The sequence below is a fragment of the Arachis hypogaea genome, chromosome 20, assembly GCF_003086295.3.
Source record: "Arachis hypogaea cultivar Tifrunner chromosome 20, arahy.Tifrunner.gnm2.J5K5, whole genome shotgun sequence".
Classification (NCBI taxonomy): Eukaryota; Viridiplantae; Streptophyta; class Magnoliopsida; order Fabales; family Fabaceae; genus Arachis; species Arachis hypogaea.
In genome coordinates this window covers 99898561-99925387 of record NC_092055.1, presented here as the reverse complement: position 1 = coordinate 99925387, position 26827 = coordinate 99898561, and the positions used below count along the sequence as shown (strand labels likewise).

General features: G+C 37.0%; 3 non-coding genes across 3 annotated transcripts; all 3 read right to left on the bottom strand.

The window, feature by feature from the left end:
• Positions 1–3037: 3037 nt before the first annotated feature.
• On the bottom strand, positions 3038–3146 carry LOC112787134 (small nucleolar RNA R71). Its single transcript, XR_003194564.1, has one exon. It is a non-coding gene; the product is annotated as a small nucleolar RNA R71 (small nucleolar RNA).
• A 15879-nt stretch (positions 3147–19025) lies between these two features.
• On the bottom strand, positions 19026–19132 carry LOC112787978 (small nucleolar RNA R71). Its single transcript, XR_003195361.1, has one exon. It is a non-coding gene; the product is annotated as a small nucleolar RNA R71 (small nucleolar RNA).
• A 6433-nt stretch (positions 19133–25565) lies between these two features.
• On the bottom strand, positions 25566–25672 carry LOC112787632 (small nucleolar RNA R71). The gene has a single exon (XR_003195035.1). It is a non-coding gene; the product is annotated as a small nucleolar RNA R71 (small nucleolar RNA).
• Between the last annotated feature and the right edge of the window lie 1155 nt (positions 25673–26827).

The following is a 26827-nucleotide window of genomic DNA, read 5'->3' as shown; positions in this document are numbered from 1 at the left end:
ACTGGTGTTCAACGCCATCCATCTACCTCAGTCTAGGCATCCAATGCCCACAAGGAGGAGACCAGCGTCCAACGCCCAAGAAAGTGCCCCTAGCCGGCATTCAATGCCCTAGAGCCTTCCTAGCATGTGGCTTGCTCTTTTGCTCAGCCCAAACACTCACCAAGTGGGCTCCGGAAGTGGATTTTGCACTAAAAGACTATTTTACCCTTCTTATATAATCCTTAGTCATTAGTCTAGTATTTATTTGAGAACTTTTACACTTTCTCGGGAGGAGAGACCGAACACTTTACACGTTTTCATTATATTTTCTATTAGTATGAGTCTCTAAACCTCCTAGGTTGAGGGGAGGAGCTCTGTTGAGTTTTATGGATTAATAAAAGTATTACTGTTCTATTTCAATTCGTGTTTGATTCTCTATTCTAAGATGTATCTTTGTTCTTCATCCTTATGAATGTGTTGAACCGGCACAAGGTTATCTCATTCTACATGGGTTCAGAGTGAGTCTTTCATGGGACAATGATGAACCACTAGCTTGATTATACATCTCTTAGATGGCTAATCCACGACTTCGTTGGGGACTTCTCGAGACACCAGTTCAGCCGAGGTATCGGGAGATTATAGTCTTTGTGGTAGAGGCTAGAACCAAAGGCGCAGCATTCTTTGATCCGGAAGATTCGACCTTGTCTGTGGCATTTTGAGTAGGATCACTAAGGGGAATGGATTGCAGGAGCTTCACCCTCAATCAGACTGGATGCACACTAACCCTGGTGTTCAGCTATGGAGGAGAGTCGGCGACCTTTCAAGAAAGGCGTTGATCACATACAGCCTGCCATAGAAGAAATCATTCACAGTTGGAGGAGATAGTAAAACCAAATTGATCCAGAAGAATAAAGCATCTCCGAAGCCTTAACCATCTTCTCATCATTGCATTCACCATCAACTGAGTAACGTTATCTTTATTTTACTTTTATGCATTTTAAACAACCAACCAACTTTTCTATCTGCCTGACTAAGATCTACAAGATAACCATAACTTGCTTCAAATCACAATCTTCGTGGGATCGACCCTGACTCACTCAGGTATTACTTGGACGACCCAATGCACTTGCTGGTTCAGTTGTACGAAGTGTAATTCAGCGCACCAAGTTTTTGGCACCGTTGCCGGGGATTGTTCGAGTTTGAACAAACTAACGGATTATTTTGTTGCTTAGATTAGGTATTGTTTTAATTTTATTTGAGACTTTTATTTTCTTTTTTTGAAAAAATCAAAAAATTTTCAAAAACCTTTTCTTTTCTTTATTAATCTTGATCTTTGGTTTGAGTCTTTTGTTCTTGTTCTTGTTAGAGTTCAAATTTCTTATTTTCTTTTTCCAAAAATTTTCAAAAATAGTGTCTTTTGTTTGAGTCTTGTGTCAAATCTTAAGTTTGGTGTCTTGTGTGTGTTCTTTATTTCTTTAAATTTTCAAAAAATTGTTCTTGGCGTTCTTCTTGATCTTCAAATTGTTCTTGTTTTTCTTTTTGTTTTGATCTTTAAAATTTTTAAGTTTGGTGTCTTTAGGTATTTTTCTTTAAAATTTTCGAAAACTTAGTGTTCTAGATCTAAAAATTTTAAGTTTGGTGTCTTTTGTTTGTTTTTCTCTTTCATCATTAATTCAAAAAATAAAAAAAAATATCTTTTCTATCTTTTCACTTTAATTTTCAAAAATATCAGAAAGATTTTCAAATTTTAATTTCAAAATTTCTATCTTATCTTATCTTAGTTTTAAATTTCAATTTTAAATCTTTTCAAAATCAAATATTTTCAAAAGTCATATCTTTTTCAAATTGCTATCCTATCTTTTTATCTTTCTTTAAAATTCAAAAATCTTATCTTATCTTATTTCAAATTTAAATTTTAAAATTCAATTTTCAAAATTTAAAATTTAAATTTCAAATTTCAAATTTCAAAATCAAATCTTTTTCAAAAATCAAATTTCAAATCTTATCTCTTTTAAATCTTTTTCAAATCTTTTTCAAATTCTTATCTTATCTTTTTCAATTTCAATTTCAAAATCAAATCTCTTTCAAACCTTTTCAATTTCTATCTTATCTTTTCTAATTTTAAATTTCAAATTCAAATCTTTTCTAATCTTCTATCTTATCTTGTTTTCAAATCTTTTCTTAATCAGTTACTTGTTTTCTCTTTCTTCATTTTCAAAACTTCCTAACTAATTCTTCTCTCTTTTAATTTTTGAAAATATTTTCTCTATTTCTCTCTCCTCTTTTTCAAAAATTCATTATTTAATTTTCAAATCTTTTTAGTTAATTAGTTTTATTTTTGAATTTAATTAATAAATAAAAATAAAAATAACAATATTTTCTCTTTTCACTTCTAATTTTTGAATTTCTATCCCTCTCTTTTTGAATTCTCTTTCTCTTTTCTTTTATTTTCATTCTTTTTTTCTTTCTTCTTCACATTTCACAGGGAGTCCTCTGTTCTTGAACATAGAGATCCCATTCTTCTTCTTTATTATTTTTTTTCTTGTTTATGAGCAGGAACAGGGATAAACAACCTTTCTTTAATCTCAATCCTGAACCTGAGAGGACCTCAAAGAGGCGTTTACAACAAGCTAAAGCACAACACTCCAGAAGAAACTTCTTAGAAAATTTCGAACAAGAAGCTGAGAACATGGCAGTCGAGCCTAATCATGAAGAAGATGCAAGAAAGGTTCTAGGTGACTACACTATACCAACTTCTGATTTCTATGGAAGAAGTATCTCCATAGCTGCCATTAAATCAAACAACTTTGAGCTTAAACCTCAATTAGTCTCTCTAATGTAACAGAATTGCAAGTTCCATGGACTTCCACTGGAAGATCCACATCAGTTTCTATCTGAATTCTTGTAAATCTGTGACGCTGTTAAGAACAATGGAGTGGATCCTGAGGTCTACAGACTTATGCTCTTTGCCTTTGCAGTTAAAGATAGAGCTAGGATATGTTTGGATTCTCAACCTAACGCTTTCTTGGCCAAATTCTTTCTACCTCAAAAGATGAGTAAAATCAGAGTGGAGGTTCAAACCTTCAAACAAAAAGAAGGTGAATCCCTCTATGAAGCTTGGAAAAGATACAAGCAACTGATCAGGAGATGTCCTCCTGACATGCTCTCAGAACGGTCTATGCTAGGCATCTGCTATGATGGTCTTTCTAAGATGTCCAAAATATCATTGGACAGCTCTGCAGGTAGATCACTCCACTTGAAGAAAACGCCTGCAGAAGCAAAAGAACTTATTGAGATGGTTGCAAACAACCAATTCATGTACACTTCTGAGAGAAATTCTGTAAACAATGCGGTAGCTCAGAAGAAAGGAGTTCTTGAAGTAGACACTCTGAATGCCATATTGGCTTAGAACAAGATCTTGACCCAGCAGGTCAATATGATCTCTCAGCATTTGACTAGAATGCAAGCTGGAACTGGCAGCAGTCAAGAAGCTTTCTCTGAAGTAGAAGCTTATGATCCTGACCAACCCACCATGAAAGAGGTGAATTACATAGGAGAACCCTATGAAAACACCTACAACCCCTCATGGAGGAATCATCCTAACTTTTCATGGAAGGATCAACAGAAGCCTAAGCAAGGCTTCAATAATAATCAAGGTGGAAGAACCCAGAATAGGTTCAACAACAGGCCACCATTCCCATCTTCTCAGGAACATATTGAGACTCCTAAGCAGAGCCTTTTTTACTTAGTAACTATAGTCTCCAACCTCTCTAAGACCACTCATAGTTTCATAACTGAAACAAGATCCTCCATTAGAAATTTGGAGGTACAAGTTGGTCAACTAAGCAAGAGAATCCCTGAAACTCCTCCTGACACTCTTCCTAGTAACACTGAAGTAAACCCAAGAGAAGAGTGCAAAGGCATCACCACTGAGGATGAGGCCAAATCTGGAGAAACTAAGATGGCATTGAATGCTAGTGAGGAAGATCTCACTAGGTGTTCAATGCCCAAACAGGCATCAAAGCTGGCGTTGTTTCCTCACTGGTGTTCAACACCCAAATTGGCAGGGAATCTGGCTTTGAACACCAGTAAGAAAGGTCTTACTGGGCATTCAACACCCAACTTGGCAAAGGAACTGGCGTTGAACGCCAGTAAAGACATACCTACTGAGTGTTCAGCTCCCACTGAAGAAATTCCTATCCAATAATTAAAGGAAGCCAAGGCTTATATAGAGACCATAGAGGTTCCCTTGCATACACTCCTGCAATGCATGAGTTCTGATGAATAGTCATCCTCTGATGAGGATGATGCCACTAGGGAAGAGCAAGTTACTCGATACCTAGGAGCTCTTATGAAGCTAAATGCCAAGCAGTTTGGTACAAAACCTTTGGAGGAAGATCCTCCAGTGTTTACCAAAGAACTCAATGCTTTGGTACAGCAGAAGCTACCTCAAAAGCTTCCGGATCCCGGACACTTCCTAATTCTTTGCACCATAGACACCATAACCTTTGAGAAGGCTCTATATGACCTAGGGTCAAGCATAAATCTCATGCCACTCTATGTAATGGAGAAGCTGGGAATCTTTGAGGTACAAGCTGTAAATATCTCACTAGAGATGGCAGACAAATCAATGAAGAAAGCATATGGCTTAGTAGAGGATGTCTTGGTGAAGGTTGAAGACCTTTATATCCCTACAAACTTCATAATCTTAGATACTGGGGAAGATGAGGTTGAATCCATTATCCTTGGAAGACCTTTCCTAGCCACTGCCAATGCAATCATTGATGTAGCTAAGGGAAAGCTGATTCTACAACTAGGGGAGGATCACATCTTTTTCAAGATGCCTCACCCCAACTCTCCCTCTGAAAAAAGAGAGATAACTATACAACACTTAGTGTTACAACCATCTCTTTCAGTGCAGAGCTTTACTAAGCCCCCAAACATCAATTCTATGTTTGGTGTTGGGCAGCCATCAACGCCCAAGAAGGTGCCCCTAGCCGGCATTCAATGCCATAGAGCCTTCCTAGCATGTGTCTTACTCTTTTGCTCAGCCCAAACACTCACCAAGTGGGCCCCGGAAGTGGATTTTTGCACTAAAAGACTGTTTTACCCTTCTTATGTAATCCTTAGTCATTAGTCTAGTATTTATTTGAGAACTTTTACACTTTCCCGGGAGGAGAGACCGAACACTTTACACGTTTCATTGTATTTTCTATCAGCATGAGTCTCTAAACCTCTTAGGTTGAGGGGAGGAGCTCTATTGAGTTTTATGGATTAATAAAAGTATTACTGTTCTATTTCAATTCGTGTCTGATTCTCTATTCTAAGATGTATCTTTATTCTTCATCCTTATAAATTCGTTGAACCGGCACAAGGTTATCTCAATCTACATGGGTTCAGAGTGAGTCTTTCATTGGACAATGATGAACCACTAGCTTGATTATACATCTCTTAGATGGCTAATCCACGACTTCGTTGGGGACTTCTTGAGACACCAGTTCAGCCGAGGTATGGGGAGATTAGAGTCTTTGTGATAGAGGCTAGAACCAAAGGCGCAGCATTCTCTGACCCAGAAGATTCGACCTTGTCTGTGGTGTTTTGAGTAGGATTACAAAGGGGAATGGACTGCAGGAGCTTCACCCTCAATCAGACTGGATGCGCACTAACCCTGGTGTTCAGCTCTGGAGGAGAATCGGCAACCTCTCAAGAAAGGCGTTGATCACATACAGCCTACCATAGAAGAAATCATTCACAGTTGGAAGAGACAGTAAAACCGAATCGATCTAAAAGAATAAAGCATCTCCGATGCCTTAACCATCTTCTCATCGTTGCATTCACCATCAACTGAGTAACGTTATCTTTATTTTACTTTTATGCATTTTAAACAACTAACAAACTTTTCTATCCGCCTGACTAAGTTCTACAAGATAACCATAGCTTGCTTCAAATCACAATCCTCGTGGGATCGACCCTGACTCACTCTGGTATTACTTGGACGACCTAGTGCACTTGCTGGTTCATTTGTGCGAAGTGTAATTCCGTGCACCACTCATCCCTTGTTCGATTTCTTTGTGTCGCTTGTAGCCGTTTAATTTGCTTGGGATCTTCTTCATGATATGCCAAATACACCACCGGTGAATTGTTATTGGCATATAGGTCTCTATAGCCCTTTTGCATCGATGCGCATTGATCGGTAAGAATCCCTTTTGGTGCCTTCCCTCCCATGCAATGAAGCCAACATTCGAATAACCATTTGAATGACTAGATGTCCTCATTTTTCATTAAAGTGCATTCGAGAAGTGTCGGCTGACCACGGTGATTGACGCTCTCAAAAGAACCAAAAACTAGATTGTACCTACAAAAATGGACACTCGCAACAGTGATGAACCAAAATGTGTTGGCTCTGTGAACCTATAACTATATCACAATAAACCAAATACCTGTTTATGTTGTAAGTCATATCAAATGAAACAACATCTCCAAAATTCTCGTATGTAGCCCTGCTTTTTGTATCGGCCCAAAATATTTTTTTGATGGAGTGATCAACTTCAAGATTAAGCTCGAAAAAGAAATTTTGATTTTCTCTTTCATTCTTAATAAGTACTTGCCAAATTCTTTGGCATCATCATGTTCGGAAACATTCCGTACTTTCCTTGCAATGTAATTCCTCACATCTTTTTTTATAAAACTTAGTTCCCGATGACTGCCTGTTGCTACAACAAATGACTGATATATTTTACTCGGTCTGATTCTGACTTCCTCGTTGTTTTCAATGGTATGATGCATAAACATGCTTAGCTCTCTGTGTTGTTTGAGCATCTCTGCTTGATCTGGACAGCAAGGGTGTGAATGATTCAGAACAACTTTAGAAATTATCCAAAAACCAACGTCCTTTAATATATGTACGTAAATCCTGGTTTGACAGATTATTCCAATAGAGGGTTTGTCTTCAGAGTTGGAGATATCTTGGATTTCCACTTCCCCTCTCTACTATATATAATTAGTTGATTTACTTTCATCTCCCTTCCGAGTGGTGTTTCTTATTTTCGTAGAAAAACCGGCAAGTTTGGAATAATCTTTGTAGAACTTTCCAACTTCTTCCAGTATCTTGAAAGTCATACTAATCTTTGAAACAAATTTTTCATCCACAACATACCTAGACTGTAAAATAAACCGAAAATATTGTCATAACATGTGCATTCTGTAATAACCAATGAACTGAAACATGTGCATTTTGTAAATTCAGAAACTCCTGTATTCTATTCATTATCACTTTATTCAATTGCATTCCATTGCATTCAATTTAAAATAATTGAAGAATGAACCAAAAATATTATCAAAGTAAAACCGTTGTATAATACCAAATGAACCGAATATTGTCCATTATATAAATTCAAATTCAGAAACACCTGTGTCTAGAATGAATCAAAAATATTATCAAAACGAAACCATTGTATAATACCAAATGAACAGAAAATTCATAAATAACTGGATTTAGTGATTGCATTCCACTCCATTCAATTCAAAATTGAATAATGCAAATTTTGTCCACTTGATTCAATTCAGAAGAATAATCCAAATTGCTCTTATTCAATTTATTTGAAGTTGAATCATTCATTGTTTTGATATGCTATTGAAATCTAAAAACGAAGAAAAAATTTATAATCTAAAAACGAAGAAGAAAGCGAAGAACATAAAATTGCAAATCGAAGAAGAAAACAAAGAAGAAAATGAAGTTTTATGTTGAAGAAAACGAAGAAGAAAATTAGAGAAATCAGAGCAAAGAAGAACGATGAGAGCTTTACGTTAAGAAGAGAAGCTTTACATTAAGGAAGAAGAACGAAGAGAAGCTTTACGTTGAGAAAGAGAAGCTCTATGTTGAGGAAGAAGCTTTACGTTAAAAGGTGGAGGCGCATGATCCAAAAAAACTTGGTTGACCTGGTTAGGGAAATTACATGGTTGCGGAGCATTATTGTTTTATTATATCATATTTTGAGCTTATTTATAATCTTTTTGAGCCACCTTTTGTACCTTTATTGTCATATGTGGAGTTGTGTATGAAAGTTTTGAATGAATTGACAGACATGCAATTATGCATGAATGAAATAAATATAAGAATGGCAATATGCTACCGAAAGTGGTGCCATTACCACTATAAGAAACATCGTTAAAATCGACGGCCGAATTAATGGCAAAATTGTCGATAATATTAAAAATCGACGACAAAAGCTATTGCTTTTAAACGAGTCAATTTTTTAAAAATCTAATAAAATCATCGGATTGTCGATAAATTTTTAATAAAATTGACAACAATGTGTCAATAATAGAAATTTAGGAGTTTTACCTCTTTAATAAAAGCAACATCCTGACTGTCAATAATATTATCTAACATCGACGAGATATCTGTCGATATTTGATTTATTAAAATTGACAAATTATCCGTCAATTTAATTATTAATATATGGAGAAGGTCATCGTCTATTTTTTATTTTTTTGTCTATTTTAAATTAAAAAAAGACAATAGCGGCGTCAATTTAGTAGTCATTTTTTATTAGTTTTTTTTCCATTTAAAAATAGCAGACAATTAATTATCTTTTCAACTTCCAAAATATTTCGGTTGTGTGTTTTTTCTAGGATTTTGTTTTCCTCCTATTTATGGCAGTTGTTAGTTAGCTGTATTACAGTTCACAACAGAAACAAAAAATTAAATCTGAAAAAGGATAGAGGTTCTTGCTTGGCAAATCTCAATCTGTTTCTTCAAGTCCATGTTTTGATTTTGAAGTTTCTCAACAATTAGAGCTCTTTCTACTGCACTTCACAAAATCCTCTCTGCTTCTAGCAATGTTCACTCTTTCAACTTTGTGAGTCATTTCAAAGCTTTCTTATCTTCCTAAAGTGTTGTAATCTATGAAGCCAAATAGCATGTTACATCATCATCATCATCATCATCATCATCATCATCATCATCATCATCATCATCATCATCATCATCATCATCATCATCATCATCAGTAAGTAAAGTTCATATATTAAATTAATTATTTACAAATGCATCCTTGCTAGGAGTTGCATTTTTGTACCTCATTACTGTACATTTTAATCTCAGCTTCAAATAGAACAATGATGCTGTCAATTGGAAGAAAATCATCATCCTTTTGATTTGTATGTACCTTTCTAAGAGTTGCTTCTGCGGTATCTTGTGTAGCCAATGCACATTTCTTTTCATCTGTCAGTTTCTTGAATTCCAGATTCTGCATGGCAATAAATTTAAAAACATGCTCTTAGAAATACTAAACATGATTTCAAACATGAAATAATAGGACCAGACTATACAACACCTTCTATTTGAGATGATCCTCACCTCTCCTCTAGTTTATCAACTTCATTTTTCAACTGGTAGACTCAAAAGAGAATATTCAGTTCTGAGAAGCTCTTATATGTTTTGTAATTATAATGCAACTAAAATACACAGACTAAAAAAGAAATACCTCTTCTATAGCCTTGTTCTTGAGAGCTTCAGTTAACTTGAACGTCTTGATTTGACTTTGGCAAGTGGCCAATGTAAAGATTTTAAAGATTTAAAATAAAAATAGAAATACTTATTTTAAAGATTTTGGCGCTATGTAGGGCCAATAGGTGAAAGAACAAAAATGCCTCTCACCCACTTAAATAAAAACACATGACTCACCCCCATTTCACAAAAATCACATTCATTTCACCAAAGAGAGGGAGAGAGTGACGAGAGAACTTTTGTGTGGTCTAAAAATTTGCGGATAAATCCTCGTTGCAAGTATAGTTTCTAAACCTTCAAAAGTCCTTTCATACAAACGTTTTGGTTGTCACAAGTAACAAACCCCTAAATAAATTGTTAACCGAAGTATTCAAACATCGGGTCGTCTTCTCAAGGAACTGCAGGGAAGTATGTTCTTATTATTGGTTATGGAGATTGTAAATTCGGGGTTTCAAGAATGAGGAACAAATATGACAATTAATTTAAATAGCAATTAATATAAATAAATACTGTAAAGCAAACTTTTGGCAAGGGATGAGAAATTGGAAGTCCAAATTAGTTACCCTTCTCAATAATAAAGAAGATTAAATATTAATTCCACTTAGTTAACCTTTGCTAAAACAAAGGAAAGTCAAGGGATTAATTAGTTTGACCTTCGAATCCTATTTATTTCCTAAGAAAAGATTGAGATTATTGAAAGTCAATTCAATTAGAAAAGATAACAGTTATCAATTATGTTGAGCTAAGATAACTCCTGAGTTACTGATTTCTTAACCAAGACCAAAAGGGAAAAAGTAAATTTGCTGGAATAAAAATATCTTCAGATTGAAAGCAATGGTGACATAAATAAAAGAAAGCAATAATAAACTGAAATACCTCAAATAACATTAATTCAAATAATCTGGAACATAGAAGAATTCATAAATTAAATGGCAAAAGTAAATAATCAACTAAAGTAATGGAATGAATAAAAGTGAAAGGTAAGCTTAAAGTAAAGGAACATTAAACCTGGGATCGAGAGTCACTCCTAAAATTAAGAGAAATCCTAAATTCTAAGAGAGAGAGGAGAGAACCTCTCTCCAAACTAAATCTAAATCATCAGAAGTAACTAAATTGGCGAGCTCTCTTTGAATGGATGCATTCCCTCACTTCATAACCTCTGGTCTATGCCTTCTGGACTTGGATTTGGGCCAAAAAGGGCTTTAGAAATCACTGGGAGCGTTTTCTGCAATTTCTGGTGCGTGGCCTCTGTCACGCGTCCGTGTGGGTCATGCGGTCGCGTCATTCGGAGCTTTTCTTGTCACGCGGTCGCGTTAGTCATGCGGCCGCGTCATATGTGTTTTGCTTAAGGCGCACGGTCACGTCAGTCATGCGATCGCGTCGCTGTTGATTCGCGCTTGGCATGCGTTCGCGTCACCCATGCGATCGCGTGGATGCCAGTTTCTCCAAAAACTTCGTTTTGTACTTTCCTTCCATTTTTTGTATGTTTCCTTTCCATCCTTTGAGTCATTCCTGCCTTAGAAGATCTGAAACTACTCAACACACTAATCACGGCATCGAATGATAATAAGGGTAATTAAAATAATTAATTTTTTAAGCATAGGAAACATGTTTTTCACATACATCACATAATAAGGAAGGAGAAGTAAAATCATGCAATTAATATGAATAAGTGGGTGAAGGATTGAATAAATCACTCAATTTAAGCACAAAATATATCATAAAATATGGGTTTATCAAAGAGCCACGAGACTTGAGAGAAGAGAAGGAAGAGAACCCTAACACTATTTACACTCAACTTCAATTTCACTTTTCTCTCAAATTGATAGCTCTGATCCATGACCATTTATGTCCACGTGTTCATCTCATCATTCTCTTCAATTCTATCTAACTTTTGCAGTGAGTACTCACGAAAACACTGACCCATTTTCGATTTTTCTCTTATTTTAATGTTTTGGTATATATAGGGTTGAAGTTTGTAATTTTGATACTTTAGGGGAAGCTCAATCTCAACTTCTAGCAGGGTTTTAACCCAAGATTATGTGGTACAAAGTAAGAGAACTCTTTTTCTTTGATTTTCTCCAATTATATGCAAAAACTAGCTTGAAAATGAGTAATATTAATGTAATTAGACTGAATAGAGTTGCTTGATTAATTTGGTGTGGAATTGGGTGCGTCACTTGATTGGAGGAGGATTGGCTAAGGCTTGGTTGCGCTAATTGAAGTTTGGGTTTGATCAGAAAGAAAATTCGAGGAAAATTGGAACCACTGTCAATGAAGAGGGAATGACGCGATCGCCTAGGGCATGCGATCCCGTCGCTGGAAGTTGTGCTAAACGCATGATTCCAGCGTCGTTTTAGCGCAACTCTCTGTCTCCTTTTGGGGTGTTGTGCAATCCATGCGACGCGATCGCGTCGCTCACGCGGTCGTGTGGGATTGGTTGTGTGCAAGTGACGCGATCGCATGGGGCACGCGATCGCGTGGGCATCTTGTGCAAAACGCACAATGGCCGCACGATTCCAGTCTAACTTTCTAGACGTTGGATCTTTATGCCGATTTCCATATCACGCAGCCACATGGATGACGCGGTCGCGTGTGTAGTGTTTTTCGCAATATGACGTGATCGTATGAGTGATGCGGTCGCGTTGTGCACCCTTTTTTTTCTCTTTTCTTAGATTTTTTTTTATGCAGTATGCAGAATGTAATGATTAATATGAATGCGATGCAAAATTCCAGGTTCAATATTATAAAATAAAATAAAACTTGAAAACAAACAAAACGAAATAAAAATTGAAAAATGAACGATCATACCATGGTGGGTTGTCTCCCACCTAGCACTTTTAGTTAAAGTCCTTAAGTTGGACATTGGAGGGGCTTCCTGTTATAGCGGCTGATGTTTAAATTCATCCAAAAATCTCCACCAATGCTTGGAATGCCAATAGCCTCCGGGGTCCCAAACTAGGCATGTAAAGCTCCTGAGCAGCTTCAAACAAATTTTTAGCCTCCCGGAATGACGAATGTCGGAATAGATTCCAGGATCCCAAACTTTGCTTTTAAATCCACCTCCGTCTTGATCTATACTTTTCCATCCGGGCGGTTTAGAAAGTAGATTCTCACCATGGTGACCAAACGTTTTCCGAGATCCATTCAATTGAACATGATACCAATCCGTGCACTTCAAGTTGAAGCGTGGAACCTTATTGAACCCTGTGCACCAGCTCTGAGCACGAGCCATTTCCCTCTTACTCTTAGAGCCGCAGAGAGCTCTAAGCTGGCCATCTGTTTCAAGCAAACCCTATTCAAGTAAAAAAGTAAAGTTAAAGGTTAAGGATTGTACCCACTTGAAGCTTGTATTGGGTGGTAATGGCCTTGGGGTAGGTGTTTCCGGTGGTTCTGTAAGTTCTACTCCCTTGTGCTCTTCTGTGAATTCCTCCACTTCTTTGCAAGGTTCTTCAAATACATCTGTGTCCCGGTCAAAGTCTTCTGTGTCTTCCTCATCACTTGAGTCATAGATTAAAGGTTGAGAGAAATCTACCTCTGCATCATCTTCGTATTCATTTGGGGAAGATTCTTCGATCTCAGAGAATTCACTTGCGGATGCAAGTTCATTACTAAGAGAACTTGACTTGTGACTATCATCATCAAGGGAATTTGTGTCCTGGGTTATTCCGTCTAGTTCTTCATAAACGACTTACCTTGGGGATTGTGCACTGTCCTCCTTAGCATCAACTGTAACGTCCTTGACGGAGTTCTCCTCAGCTCTGAATTCCCATGGAGGTTCAGCGTCTCCTAGATCTTCAACCAACTCTTCTTCTTGCGTAATGACAGCTTATTCTACTTGTTCTAGTACGAATTCATTCTCTGTCTTGTCCACTGGAGTTTCTAGTATTTCCTTCATGCTACGCTCTTTGTTAGATTGTCCACATGGGGCTGTGGTTGGTCCTTGAATGTTCGAACGTCTAGAAGCTAATTGAATTACTACTTGCTCTAGTTGTCGAATGGTTGTTTGAAGTTTATTTACTGTTTCCTTGAGGTGAACCTCTAATTCTCGGGGTGATGGATTTGGACATGATACATAGGAAAGTGGTGGTGCTTGGGAGTGATTGGATTGGAACTGGGGTAAATAGGGATCATATGGTGGCGAATGGTGAAGAGAAGCTTGTGAGTGTGGTGGTTCGAGGTTATGTTGAGAGGATGGTCTATAGGCACGGGATGGGACTTGTTGGTAGTTACAAGGTTATCCACCATATCTATCAGCTGGGTATGCATTATAGAATGGTCGTTGTCCATGATATCTTGGAGGGTGTTGTTGCCTAAAGGGTTGATTAGATCCTCTTGGCTCCATCCATCCTTGATTGGTCTGACCTTGATGCATATTCCTGTTGTGGCTTCTATTTCCTTCAACAAAGTTAGAACCAAACTCAAAGCGAGAGGGGTGAGAGTTCATAGTAGCAAATAAAATTAAAAAGGAAAAAAAACAGAAATAAATAAAATAGTAAAAGAAAAATATTTATAATAACCAATAATAAGGCACACGTTATTCGATCCCCGGCAACGGCGCCATTTTGACGAGAGAACTTTTGCGTGGTCTAGAAACTTGCGGATAAATCCTCGTTGCAAGTATAGTTTCTAAACCTTCAAAAGTCCTTTCATACAAACGTTTTGGTTGTCACAAGTAACAAACTCCTAAATAAATTGTTAACCAAAGTATTCAAACATCGGGTCGTCTTCTCAAGGAACTGCAGGGAAGTATGTTCTTATTATTGGTTATGGAGATTGTAAATTCGGGGTTTCAAGAATGAGGAACAAATATGACAAATAATTTAAATAGTAATTAAAATAAATAAATACTGTAAAGCAAACTTTTGGCAAGGGATGAGAAATTGGAAGTCCAAATTAGTTACCCTTCTCAATAATAAAGAAGATTGAATCTTAATTCCACTTAGTTAACCTTTGCTAAAACAAAGGAAAGTCAAGGGATTAATTAGTTTGACCTTCGAATCCTATTTATTTCCTAAGAAAAGATTGGGATTATTGAAAGTCAATTCAATTAGCAAAGATAACAGTTATCAATTATGTTGAGCTAAGATAACTCCTGAGTTACTGATTTCTTAACCAAGACCAAAAGGGAAAAAGTAAATTTGCTGGAATAAAAATGTCTTCAGATTTAAAGCAATGGTGACATAAATAAAAGAAAGCAATAATAAACTAAAATACCTCAAATAACATTAATTCAAATAATCTGGAACATAGAAGAATTCATAAATTAAATGGCAAAAGTAAATAATCAACTAAAGTAAGGGAATGAATAAAAGTGAAAGGGAAGCTTAAAGTAAAGGAACATTAAACCTGGGATCGAGAGTCACTCCTAAAATTAAGAGAAATCCTAAATCCTAAGAGAGAGAGAGGAGAGAACCTCTCTCCAAACTAAATCTAAATCATCAGAAGTAACTAAATTGGCGAGCTCTCTTTGAATGGATGCATTCCCTCACTTCATAACATGTGGTCTATCCCTTCTGGACTTGGATTTAGGCCAAAAAGGGCTTTAGAAATCACTGAGAGCATTTTCTGCAATTTCTGGTGCGTGGCCTCTGTCACGCGTTCGCGTGGGTCACGCGGTCGCGTTATTTGGAGCTTTTCTTGTCACGCGGTCGTGTCAGTCTTGCGGCCGCGTCATATGTGTTTTGCTTAAGGCGCGCGGTCGCGTCAGTCATGCGGCCACGTCGCTGTTGATTCGCGCTTGGCATGTGTCCGCGTTGCCCATGCGATCGCGTGGATGCCAGTTTCTCCAAAAACTCCGTTTTGTGCTTTCCTTCCATTTTTTGTATGTTTTCTTTCCATCCTTTGAGTCATTCCTGCCTTAGAAGATCTAAAACTACTCAACACACTAATCACGGCATCGAATGATAATAAGGGTAATTAAAATAATTAATTTTTTAAGCATAGGAAACATGTTTTTCACATACATCACATAATAAGGAAGGAGAAGTAAAATCATGCAATTAATATGAATAAGTGGGTGAAGGATTGAATAAATCACTCAATTTAAGCACAAAATATATCATAAAATATGGGTTTATCAAAGAGCCACGAGACTTGAGAGAAGAGAAGGAAGAGAACCCTAACACTATTTACACTCAACTTCAATTTCACTTTTCTCTCAAATTGGTAGCTCTGATCCATGACCATTTATGTCCACGTGTTCATCTCATCATTCTCTTCAATTCTATCTAACTTTTGCAGTGAGTACTCACGAAAACACTGACCCATTTTCGATTTTTCTCTTATTTTAATGTTTTGGTATATATAGGGTTGAAGTTTGTAATTTTGATACTTTAGGGGAAGCTCAATCTCAACTTCTAGCAGGGTTTTAACCCAAGATTACGTGGTACAAAGTAAGAGAACTCTTTTCCTTTGATTTTCTCCAATTATATGCAAAAACTAGCTTGAAAATGAGTAATATTAATGTAATTAGACTGAATAGAGTTGCTTGATTAATTTGGTGCGGAATTGGGTGCGTCACTTGATTGGAGGAGGATTGGCTAAGGCTTGGTTGCGCTAATTGAAGTTTGGGTTTGATCAGAAAGAAAATTTGAGGAAAATTGGAACCACTGTCAATGAAGGTAAGGATTTTGGTTTCAAGTAAACACTATATAATGCTACATGAAAACCAAGGCTTGACCCTATGATATTGTTGAATAATTTATGTTGTTGATTGATAATGGTTTAGTTGCATAAATTGAGTGAATTTGTGGTTTGATTGATTATGGATGATTTAGTATGATTGTGTGATTTGATTGACTATTGATGGTTGAAGGATAATTGTGCTAGAGGCTGTGATTAGGTAAGTTACACCCATATTAAATAAGTTTTTGGGTCAGAGGCTCTAATTTGTGATGACACGTCATTTTAAGCAATTTTTAAGTTCTTTTCTATTTTGTTTCCTTAGGTTTTAATCAAATTTATTGTGTTTTCCAATAAAATTTAATAAATAATCAAATATTTGGAGTTGGGATGGTGTTTTTATATTTTCAGGGATTTTTGGCTCAAAAACTAGCAAGAATCAAAGCTTTTTCACAAAGAAAACACAAAGGCAGCAAAAGCATGGCCCAAGGAATAGAGGCGTGCCCTAAGGAATTAAAGTTAGGCACGCTTGGTAGACAAAGATGAACGCCTAGCGGACCAGCTCCACACCTGGTGGAACAGCTCTACGCCCGGCGGCCTTCCCTTACGCCCGGTGGATGGTCTTCACACCTGGCGGCTTCCCTCTTCACAACTCTTGCACGCCCGGCGGTCTAGGCCCCATGCCCGGCGGATATGCCTCTCAAAAAGTGAATATTCAGCTTTTTTCCCAATTTTCTCTAATACAAGCTCAGCTTAAACATAGTTACAACCTCAAGATGCAACAATTAAGGTCCAAGCTTAATTATCTACATCATTAGAATTCTTAACCACATTCATAACATTGAATACCCTAGAAGATTAGTTATTAGTTCTTTCTAGAAACAAAAGAGATTTGGTTGTTAGGATTTAATTTGAAGTATTATTTTTGAATTTGTAATTGAAGTCAGTAAGTAGCCATCTTATCTTTCTCTCTGAGAGATAAGATTAGGATAGCTTGAATTTCAATTCTAAAATTTAGGATATAAATAAGTGAACTTCATTCACAGAGGGGGAGATTCTGTTCCTCAGCATAGTTTTTTTCTTGTTTTGCTTTCACTTTTTCAAGGGTAACTAATCCTTTGTCAAAGAGTTAGGAGCTCTGTTCATATTTTCTATGGGTTATTAATCTATGTTTATTTTATTTTGAAGTCTTGCATTAATTTATTTCATGATTGAGTTTCATTCTTTATTTGGATTAGTGGTATCGAAAGGTATGCTAATCCCTTTTGAATTCTTTAATTATAATTGGAAATTTTGATATTTGAATTAAAGCTTGAAAACTCTTTCACATGACTCTTTAAATTCAGCTAGGAATAGTGGTTCAATTAGCGTGTGACACATATATGATTTTCAATCACTCTAATATTGAATAAGTGACATAATTCATATTAGAATAACTTTTGAAAATTGTATTTTTCTTCTAAAGATTTAATCAGATAGGACTAGCTTGAATATGTGACATGTAATTCGACTTAAGGACTACTTTTAAATCTTATTAGAAAACTAAATCAGTTTTTGTACTTAATCTCTTGATTAATTAATTGACGACTAATTAATGCTTGATAAATTGGGGAACCAAGGAATTGGAAATTGGTTACTAAAGATTGGTCGTGAAGGATCTTTTGCAAACTTCAAGATAAGTAAACAAGGTTTGATTTCTCTAAGAGCATAAACATCTCCAAAGCCCTTAACTTTCACTATCATTATCTTCTCTCAAATCAACATTCAAGTTCTCTGTCCGTAAGCATTCAAGCATTCAAAAGTTCCAAGTTCTCAGGAAGACACAATCTTGCCCTCTCCAAACCGGGTTCTTTTAATCTAGTTAGGTATTTAATATGATATTTGCTTTCTCAATCCTTTAATTCTCGTGGAAACAATATCCACTCACCGTGTATTACTTGAGCGATCTGATGTACTTGCCGGTATCCATGAGCTTCAATTTTCGCTCATCAAGTTTTTCGCGTCGTTGCCGGAGATTAATTGAGATTGACAAACATAATGTCCGGTTAAATCCTAACTTAGATCCTGTTTACTTTGTTTTTTTTTATTTACATTAGTTTCTTTATTTTCTTTATTCTGTTCCGCATTACCCTTTTTTCCTTTTAATTTCTTTTGATTTTCTTTACTTCTATTTTCTTTTTCGTTTCTTTTATCCTCTTTATTTTTTTCCTTCTTCACGTTTTTTTTTCTTTTTTTATTCTACACTCTTTTTCTATTTATCTTATTTATTTTGTCTAATCCTTTTCTAAAATTAGATCCTGTTTTATTTTCTTTCATTTTCTTTGCATTTCTTTAGTTGGTTTAAATTCCTTCTTCTATAATTTTCTATATACCGCGAGGTACGTTTGATCTTATTTTATTATTGTCTCGCATGCAAGAAAGAGGAGACCCCACACCTCCTTTCCAGTATGATCCGAAGATAAAGTTAACTCTATTTCGATTAAAAAAGATGGTAAGAGCCAGGAGGCAAGAAGAAGAGAGAATCACAGATGATCAAAACAATGCAAGAAGAACCCTTGGAGACTATAACATACCCACCTCTGACAGCTGTGGAGACAACATAGTAAGGCCCACATTTCAAGCAAATAACTTCGAATTAAAACCTTCACTCGTCTAATTAGTACAAAGGGACCAATTTGGAGGTGATCCTTAAGAGGATTTGAACTTCCATATAGCAAACTTTTTGCAGTTGTGTGACACTGTGAAAAGTAATGTAGTTAGCCCCGAAGCTATCCGGCTAAAATTATTTCCCTTCTCTCTGAGGGATAGAGCCATAAAATGGCTCCAATCGCAACCCTTGGGCAGCATCACTTAATGGGAGAATCTAGTTATCAAATTCCTAACTAAATACTTTCCACCCCAAAAGCTGGCTTGAATAAAGAATGAGATCAATTCATTCTTCCAAACAGAGGGTGAGTTACTCTATGAAGCTTGGAAGAGGTACAAGAAGATGCTTAGAAGATGTCCACATCATGCTGATGGAGGAAAAATGTCGGTAAAGATTTTCACAAAAATATCACGTTGCAAGTATAGTTCTAAACCGACAATTAACCCTTAATCAATGTTTAGATTATTTGTCACAAATACAAACCCAATAAAATTAACCGAAGTATTCAAACCTCGAGTCGTCTCTCAAGAAATTGCAGGGAAGTGTATTTATTATTGGTTATGAAAAAGCATATTTTTTTGTTTTGTAATAAGAAACAAGAAAGTAAAATAGCGAGAAAATAAACTAATAACTAAGAAGGCTCTTAGCCAGGATTGAGAATTAGAAGTCCTATCCTTATTATCATCATCAATTGTGATGGTAAATATGAATTGCCTTCACTTAGTTCATCTCTAACCAATGGAGGAAGGTCAAGTGCAAACAATTAACTTGAGTTCACAAGTCCTAGTCAACTCACAGTGAGAGACTAGCTTTGGTGAAGTTCAAGCTAACCAACAATCTCCAATTACCATTTAACAAAAGATTTTTGATAACTCAAGAGTATCTAAATAATCAATCTAAGTCAAGAACATAAAAATCTAAATTCAAATCCACCCAAGCATTTTATCAAACACTTGGAAGGCGCAAAATAAAAGCATAGAAAAGTAATAAGAGAATGTAAAATCTAAGACCAACAATTGCAAGGAATCAATAATAACAAATGAAGAAAGAAGAAATAAACATGAAATACCTCAAATTGTATTAAAAAGGAAATTGAATCTAACATGAAGAGTTCATAAATTAAATTTGGAAAGTAAAGACGTCAACAAGAGAAATTAAACTAAGATGCTAGAATAATAGAATGTAGAAGAAAAACTAAATTAAAACAAGATGGAAATCTGAAATGGAGAAGAAATAAAACTAAAAATCTTAAAACCTAGAGAGAGGAGAGAGTCTCTCTCTCCAGAAAACCTACATCTAAACCTAAAAATTGTGTGAATGAATAGTGAATGATTCCTCTTCCAGCTTCACTCTGCAGCCTCTAATCTGTATTTTCGGGCTTGAGACTGTCAAAAGCAGCCCAGAAATCGCCCCCACCAAATTTTGTAAATCGCAGCACGTGATGCTCGTCAGGCGTACGCGTCAACCACGCATACGCGTTGCTGAACGAAATCCTAGTCACGCGTGCGCGTCATCCACGCGTACGTGTCGCTTCTCTGCTACACCAGTCACGCGTACGCGTCATCCACGCATGCGCGTCGCTACCAGATTCTAAAATCCTTGATTTCTTGTGTTCCTTCCACTTTTACATGCTTCTTTTCCATCCTCTAAGCCATTCCTGCCCTATAAACCCTGAAAACACTTAACAAACATATCACGGCATCGAATGGTAATAAGAGAGGATTAAAATTAGCAAATTTAAGGCCAAAGAAGCATGTTTTCAATCATAGCACAAAATTAGGAAGGAAAATGTAAAACATGCGAATTATATGCATAAGTGTGAGAATAATGGATAAAATCCACTCAATTCAATACAAAATAAACCATAAAATAGTGGTTTATCAATCTTCCACACTTAAACATTAGCATGTCCTCATGCTAAGCTCAAGAGAAGCTATAAAGGAGGTGAAGAGGAATGGTAGAATTTACGAAATACAACCTATCTATATGATTGCAACTAAATTCAAAATGCTTTTACCTACTTGGTTAAAAGTAAATCGAATTCTCCATGAACAAACATGACTGGATTCCACTAATTTAGATCTCAAAATAAAGTACAAGTAAACTTGCAAGAAGAAAGCTCGTGAAAGCTGGGAACAAAGAATCGAGCATCGAACCCTCACCGAAAGTGTATACACTCTAATCATTCTAGTGTTTATGGGTCGATTCTCTTGGTTCTCTACTAAGCTTGCTTTCTAAGACTTACTCTTCTCCTACCAATCAACAAAATTCAATGCATAAATACACACATCAAGAGGTCTTTTCAAGGGTTGTAATAGGGTTAGGGTCAAGGTAAGAATGTATTTGGTTAAGTGGACTAAAATCTGAATCCTTGATTAACCTAAACTTTCCACCTAACTTAAGACAATCCATGTAATCAGAATATAACATCCAACTACCCATTAACTATGTTTTGCCACATATTCATGCATCCCAATTTTGAGTACAGTACATATGCATTGCTGTCGCATTTACTTTGGGGCATTTTGTCCCCTTTTATTTTTGCTCTTTTTCTTTTCTTTTTCTCTTTTTTTTTATTCCTCTTTTCTTTTGTTTTTCTCAATGCATATAATTAAGGTATTGAATGCAAGAATATGTCCTTAACATTCTTTTCACATTTTCACAAAAAAGTCTAACATACTCAATTCTCAAACCAAATATTTCCAAACCTAACTTTCCCATACTTAAATCATGAGCACTCTCACTAGTCTAAGCTAACCAAGGACTCAAATTAAGGATATTATTATTTTTCGCTTAGAGTTAGTGATGAGCTAAAGTAAAGAATAAATGGGGTTAAAAAGGCTCAACATTAGTTTGCAAAGGATAATGAAAAGGTTAAGGCCATATGCGTATGTGAGCTATAGTGAACAAAGGCCTCAATCACATAAGTGCATGCATACATCAAACAATGGAAATATAGAATCAAGCAAGACAAAGATCACAATTTTAAAGAGGACAACACACACCAAAATAAAAAATTGGTTGATAAGGTGCAACCAATCAAATAGGTTCAAAATCTCAATGGTTTTGTGTCTTCGAGCTCTAAACCATGTTCCAAAATAAAATTCTTCAAGCAAGTTCAAAAAGTTTTAATTCAAATTAGTGAAATACACTAAAGCAGTGTCTTGAAAACGGATTTATTACTTCAACCAAGCAATACCTAAATGTAAGAAACTAACTACTCATGTAAGTTATCCTATCTAACAAAAGAAAATTAAAATATTGGTGTTGAGAGAGAGAATTGTTATCCGTGGAAGTCAGTATCGACCTCCCCACACTTAAAGAATGCACCGTCCTCGGTACATGCAAAGATGTGCAAGTGGACGGGTTACTACAACTGCGGAATTCCTTCAAAAGATTGTGCAGAGCGACTGGTTGTTTGCCCCATTTAGAAGTTTTCCGTTTTCCTTCTTGGTGGCCATCCTAAAAGAAGAGCAAAAGGAAGAAGAATAACCCACAAACAAAGATATGCAAACAAATAAAATATGGGTGGGTTAATGCCAATGAATAATGAGGTTCTCAACTACATGGTAGCTAATGCCAAGGCATTTTGGCCAGTTTCACTGACATTTTCTTTACTGTTTTAGGATAGTTTCATGCATTTTCTTAGGAAATAAGCAAGTTTTGGGTGGAATTTCACTTACATCTTGATTCAAGCATACATTGTGCACTTTACATGATTTCATGGGAATTTTGCATGAATTAGATGACAAATTGGATGATGCATGTCTCATGATGTGGATTAGAACTTTGATGCACTTTATTGCTTGATTTCAGGACAAAGGAAGCAAGAAAGAACCACGTTAGCAGCCACGTTAGTCTAACTAACGTGACCACTAACGTGGAATGGGAGCTAGCTTGCAACGTTAATGATAAAAGTAATCGCCAATAACGTCCTCGAAGCCATCATAGCCCACGTTAAGAGTCACGTTAACTAAGTTAACGTGAACTCTAACGTGGAAGAAAGAAAGTGGAGCCAACGTTAGTGACGCTCACCTTTGTCACTAACGTTGGACCAAGCTCATATTGACCACGTTAGCTTCCACGTTAACTTAGTAAACGTGGACTCTAACGTTGGGAAGCAAAAGAATGGCCAACATTAGTGACACTCACCATTGTCACTAACGTTGGACTAAGCCACCTTGAGCTACGTTAACTCCCACGTTAACTTAGTTAACGTGGAAGTTAACGTAGAGAAAGCAAACAATCGCCAACGTTAGTGACACTCACCTTTGTCACTAACGTTGGAATGAGTCACAATGAGCCACTATGAGCCACGTTAACTCCCACGTTGACTTAGTTAACGTGGAAGCTAACGTTGAGGATAGGATGATGAGCCAACGTTAGTGACACTCACCTTTGTCACTAACGTTGGAGATGGCTATCATTACCACGTTAGAAGCCACGTTAACTTAGTTAACGTGGACTCTAACGTGGGAAGTAGGGGCACCTTGGAACGTTAGTGACAAAGGTAAGTGTCACTAACGTTCTCAAAGGATTGGCAAGCCTATGTTAAGAGCCACGTTAACTAAGTTAACGTGGACTCTAACGTAGGGGGAAGGGAGGACTCTCAACGTTATTGGAAAAGGTGAGTCCCAATAACGTGTGCGAAGGACCAAGAGGCAACGTTAGTAGTCACGTTGGTGCCACTAACGTTGAAGTTAACGTGGATCATCCATGGGTTAGGAACGTTAGTGAAAAAGGTGATTGTCACTGACCTTCTCGAACCCACACTCTCACTTAACGTTAACGCCACTAACGTCCTGAGCTAAAGACCCTGCCTACTTCACACTTTCTCTCTGCAAGTAAAGCTAAGCCCACTGCGTAAGATAACTGCTTCAAACTCAAGATCCAAAGGCCCAGATCCAATACTTGAAGAATCAACTAAAAGATCAGAAGAGTAGTATATATAGGGGTAGTTTTGAATTAGAGAGGAGCTTTTTGGAGAGTTGGAAATTGGAGAACTACTCTCTGTATAATTTTACTTTCTCTGCACTTCTAGTTTTACTTTTCATAATGTGTTTTCCATCTTTGTTTTCAATTTCCAGAGCTATGAACAACTAAACCCCTTTCATTGGGTTAGGGAGCTCTGTTGTAATTTGATGGATCAATATTAGTTTTCATTATTCTTCTTCTATCTTTTCTCTTGATTTTACTAGAAAGCTTTCAATCTTCATCCAATTGGGTAGTTATCTTGGAAAAGAAGCTATTCATACTTGGATCTCTTCTGAACCTTGGAAGAGGAATGAAGAGATCATGCTAGAAATGCTTTCTCATGTTGGACCAAATTGGGGTTGGATGGATATGGTGACTATAATTCTACCAACACTTGATTTGGGAATGCATGTGGTATAATCAGTGACCATACTTCATCTCTTCTCATGAGCAATTGACCAAGGAATTGGCTATTGATCAAGATTTGAGAGATTGAATTACAAGGAATTGTAATTCGATCACTTAAGATTGCCATGGAGATCAATGAACGCATTGATTGAGGAAGAGATGAAAATGAACTTGATCCGGAGAATGCAACATCTCCTAAGCCCAATGAATTCCCCAATTCTGATCTTACCCATTCTCTTTAATTTCTGCAATTTACTTTTATGAGCATCTTCCCCATTCCCATTTACAATTCTGCAATTTACTTTCCGCCATTTAATTTCAGCTCTTTACTTCCAGCATTTACATTTTCTGCTATTTACTTTCCAGCCATTTAATTTCCTGCAACTCTCAAACCAAATTCTGCTTAGCTTAACTAGAACATTCTTCGAATTAAAGTTGCTTGACCAATCAATCCCTGTGGGATTCGACCTCACTCTATTGTGAGTTTTTACTTGACGACAATTTAGTATACTTGCCAAAGGAAAATTGTTGAGAGACAAGTTTCCGTGCATCAAGTTTATGGCGCCGTTGCCGGGGATTGATTTTGTATCAACAATGATTAAATTGGAGGATAACTAGATTGATCATTTTTCTTTTCTTTGATTTAAGTTCATTTGAGTAATTTACTTTCTGTTCAGTTATTATCTTCCCTTTCCCTTACCCATTTTCTTCGTTATTTACCATTCAGTTCACTAACACACTAACTGTTTGATATATTGCATCAATCACACTAACAATATTTCTAATAAGAAACACTTTCTGCATACGTTTCCTTGCTTGTGCCTTGTTGGGTGTATGACAGGGAGAAGAAGCGGGGCTTCAACTTCCTTTGATTCTGAACCAGAGAGGACCTTCTTTAGATTAAGGAGGGAAGCAAGAGGAAAGAGAGTAGTGGGTGCTGAGGAAGAAGAAGAGTACTTTGAACCAGACATGGAGAAGAATATGGAGAACCATCATGAAGAAGAGGCTTACAACCATGGCAGAGAAGGTCTAGCAAATCATGCTGGGCAAGAGAGAAGAGTTCTAGGCTCTTACATCAACCCAAACCCAGGAAACTGTGGGAGTAGCATCCAAAGGCCAACCATACATGCCAACAACTTTGAACTAAAGCCACAGCTCATCACCCTTGTTCAGAACAACTGTTCATTCGAAGGAGGCGTCCAAGAAGACCCCAATCAATATCTAACCACCTTCCTGAGGATATGTGATACTGTGAAGTCTAATGGTGTTCATCCTGACACCTATAGACTACTTCTGTTTCCCTTCTCACTCAAGGACAAGGCATCCAAATGGCTAGAGTCCTTTCCAAAGAAGAGTTTAGCAACCTGGGAAGATGTGGTGAATAAATTCCTGGCAAGATTGTATCCTCCTCAACGGATCAACAGGCTGAGAGCTGAGGTGCAAACCTTCAGGCAGCAAGATGGTGAGACTCTATATGAAGCATGGGAGAGGTTCAAGGACCTGACAAGAAGGTGCCCACCAGATATGTTCAATGAATGGGTGCAACTGCACATTTTCTATGAAGGCCTTTCTTATGAATCAAAGAAGGCAGTAGACCACTCATCCGGAGGATCTCTGAACAAGAAGAAGACCATCGAAGAGGCCATAGATGTCATTGAAACTGTAGCAGAGAATGACTACTTCTATGCTTTCGAAAGAGGCAACACTAGAGGAGTGATGGAGCTAAACAATGTAGATGCACTGCTGGCCCAAAACAAGCTCATTACCAAGTAATTAGCTGACCTCACCAAGAAGATGGAGAGGAACCAAGTAGCAGCAATCACCACCTTATCAACAACTCAAGAGGGAGTGAATGCAGAAGCAGAAAGTGAGCATGAACAAGCCAACTACATTGGAAACTCACCCAGTTAGAACCATGACCCATACTCCAAGACCTACAACCCTGGATGGAGGAATCACCCAAAATTTGGGTGGGGAAATCAACAAGATCAAGGCCAAGATCAGAGACGTCACAACCCCAACAACCATGCAGCTCACCAACATTCCACACAGAGATCATATCAACACCACCCTAACAACACCTCTTCACATCTATACCAAGGCCAAAATGGCCCTTCTCATCCCTCCACTCTCAACTCACCATCATCTGAAGATAGACTCTCTAGAATTGAGACCCTACTTGAGGGCATAAGCAAAGAGATTCAAGATAACAAGGTGTTCAAAGAGGAGGTGCGAGCCAGTATCAAGAACCAGGGAGACACCATCAAGATGCTGGAATTTCAAGTGGGATACTTATCTAAGAAGATTCCCAAACCTACTGATGGGTTCCCAAGTGACACAGAGAAAAATCCAAGAGGTGAAGCAAAGAAAGTCAGATGGGAAGATTGCAAGATGGTGACTATAAGTGATAAGGAGACTGAGGAAGAGCTGAACAACCCATCAGAACAACCTAAAGATACTTCAGTAGGAAAGCAGGGGGAGAATCATCAAGAAACCATAATTACACAGAAAGAGCTGACATAGAAGGAGCTGCTGAGACTCTATGCACCATTTCCCCAATTACTAAATGGCTGTGTGGAGAAGAGAATATACTCAAAGTTTCTTGACATATTTGCATCTCTCCATGTAAACATACCATTCATCAAGGCCCTCCAACAAATGCCCTCATACATCAAGTATATGAA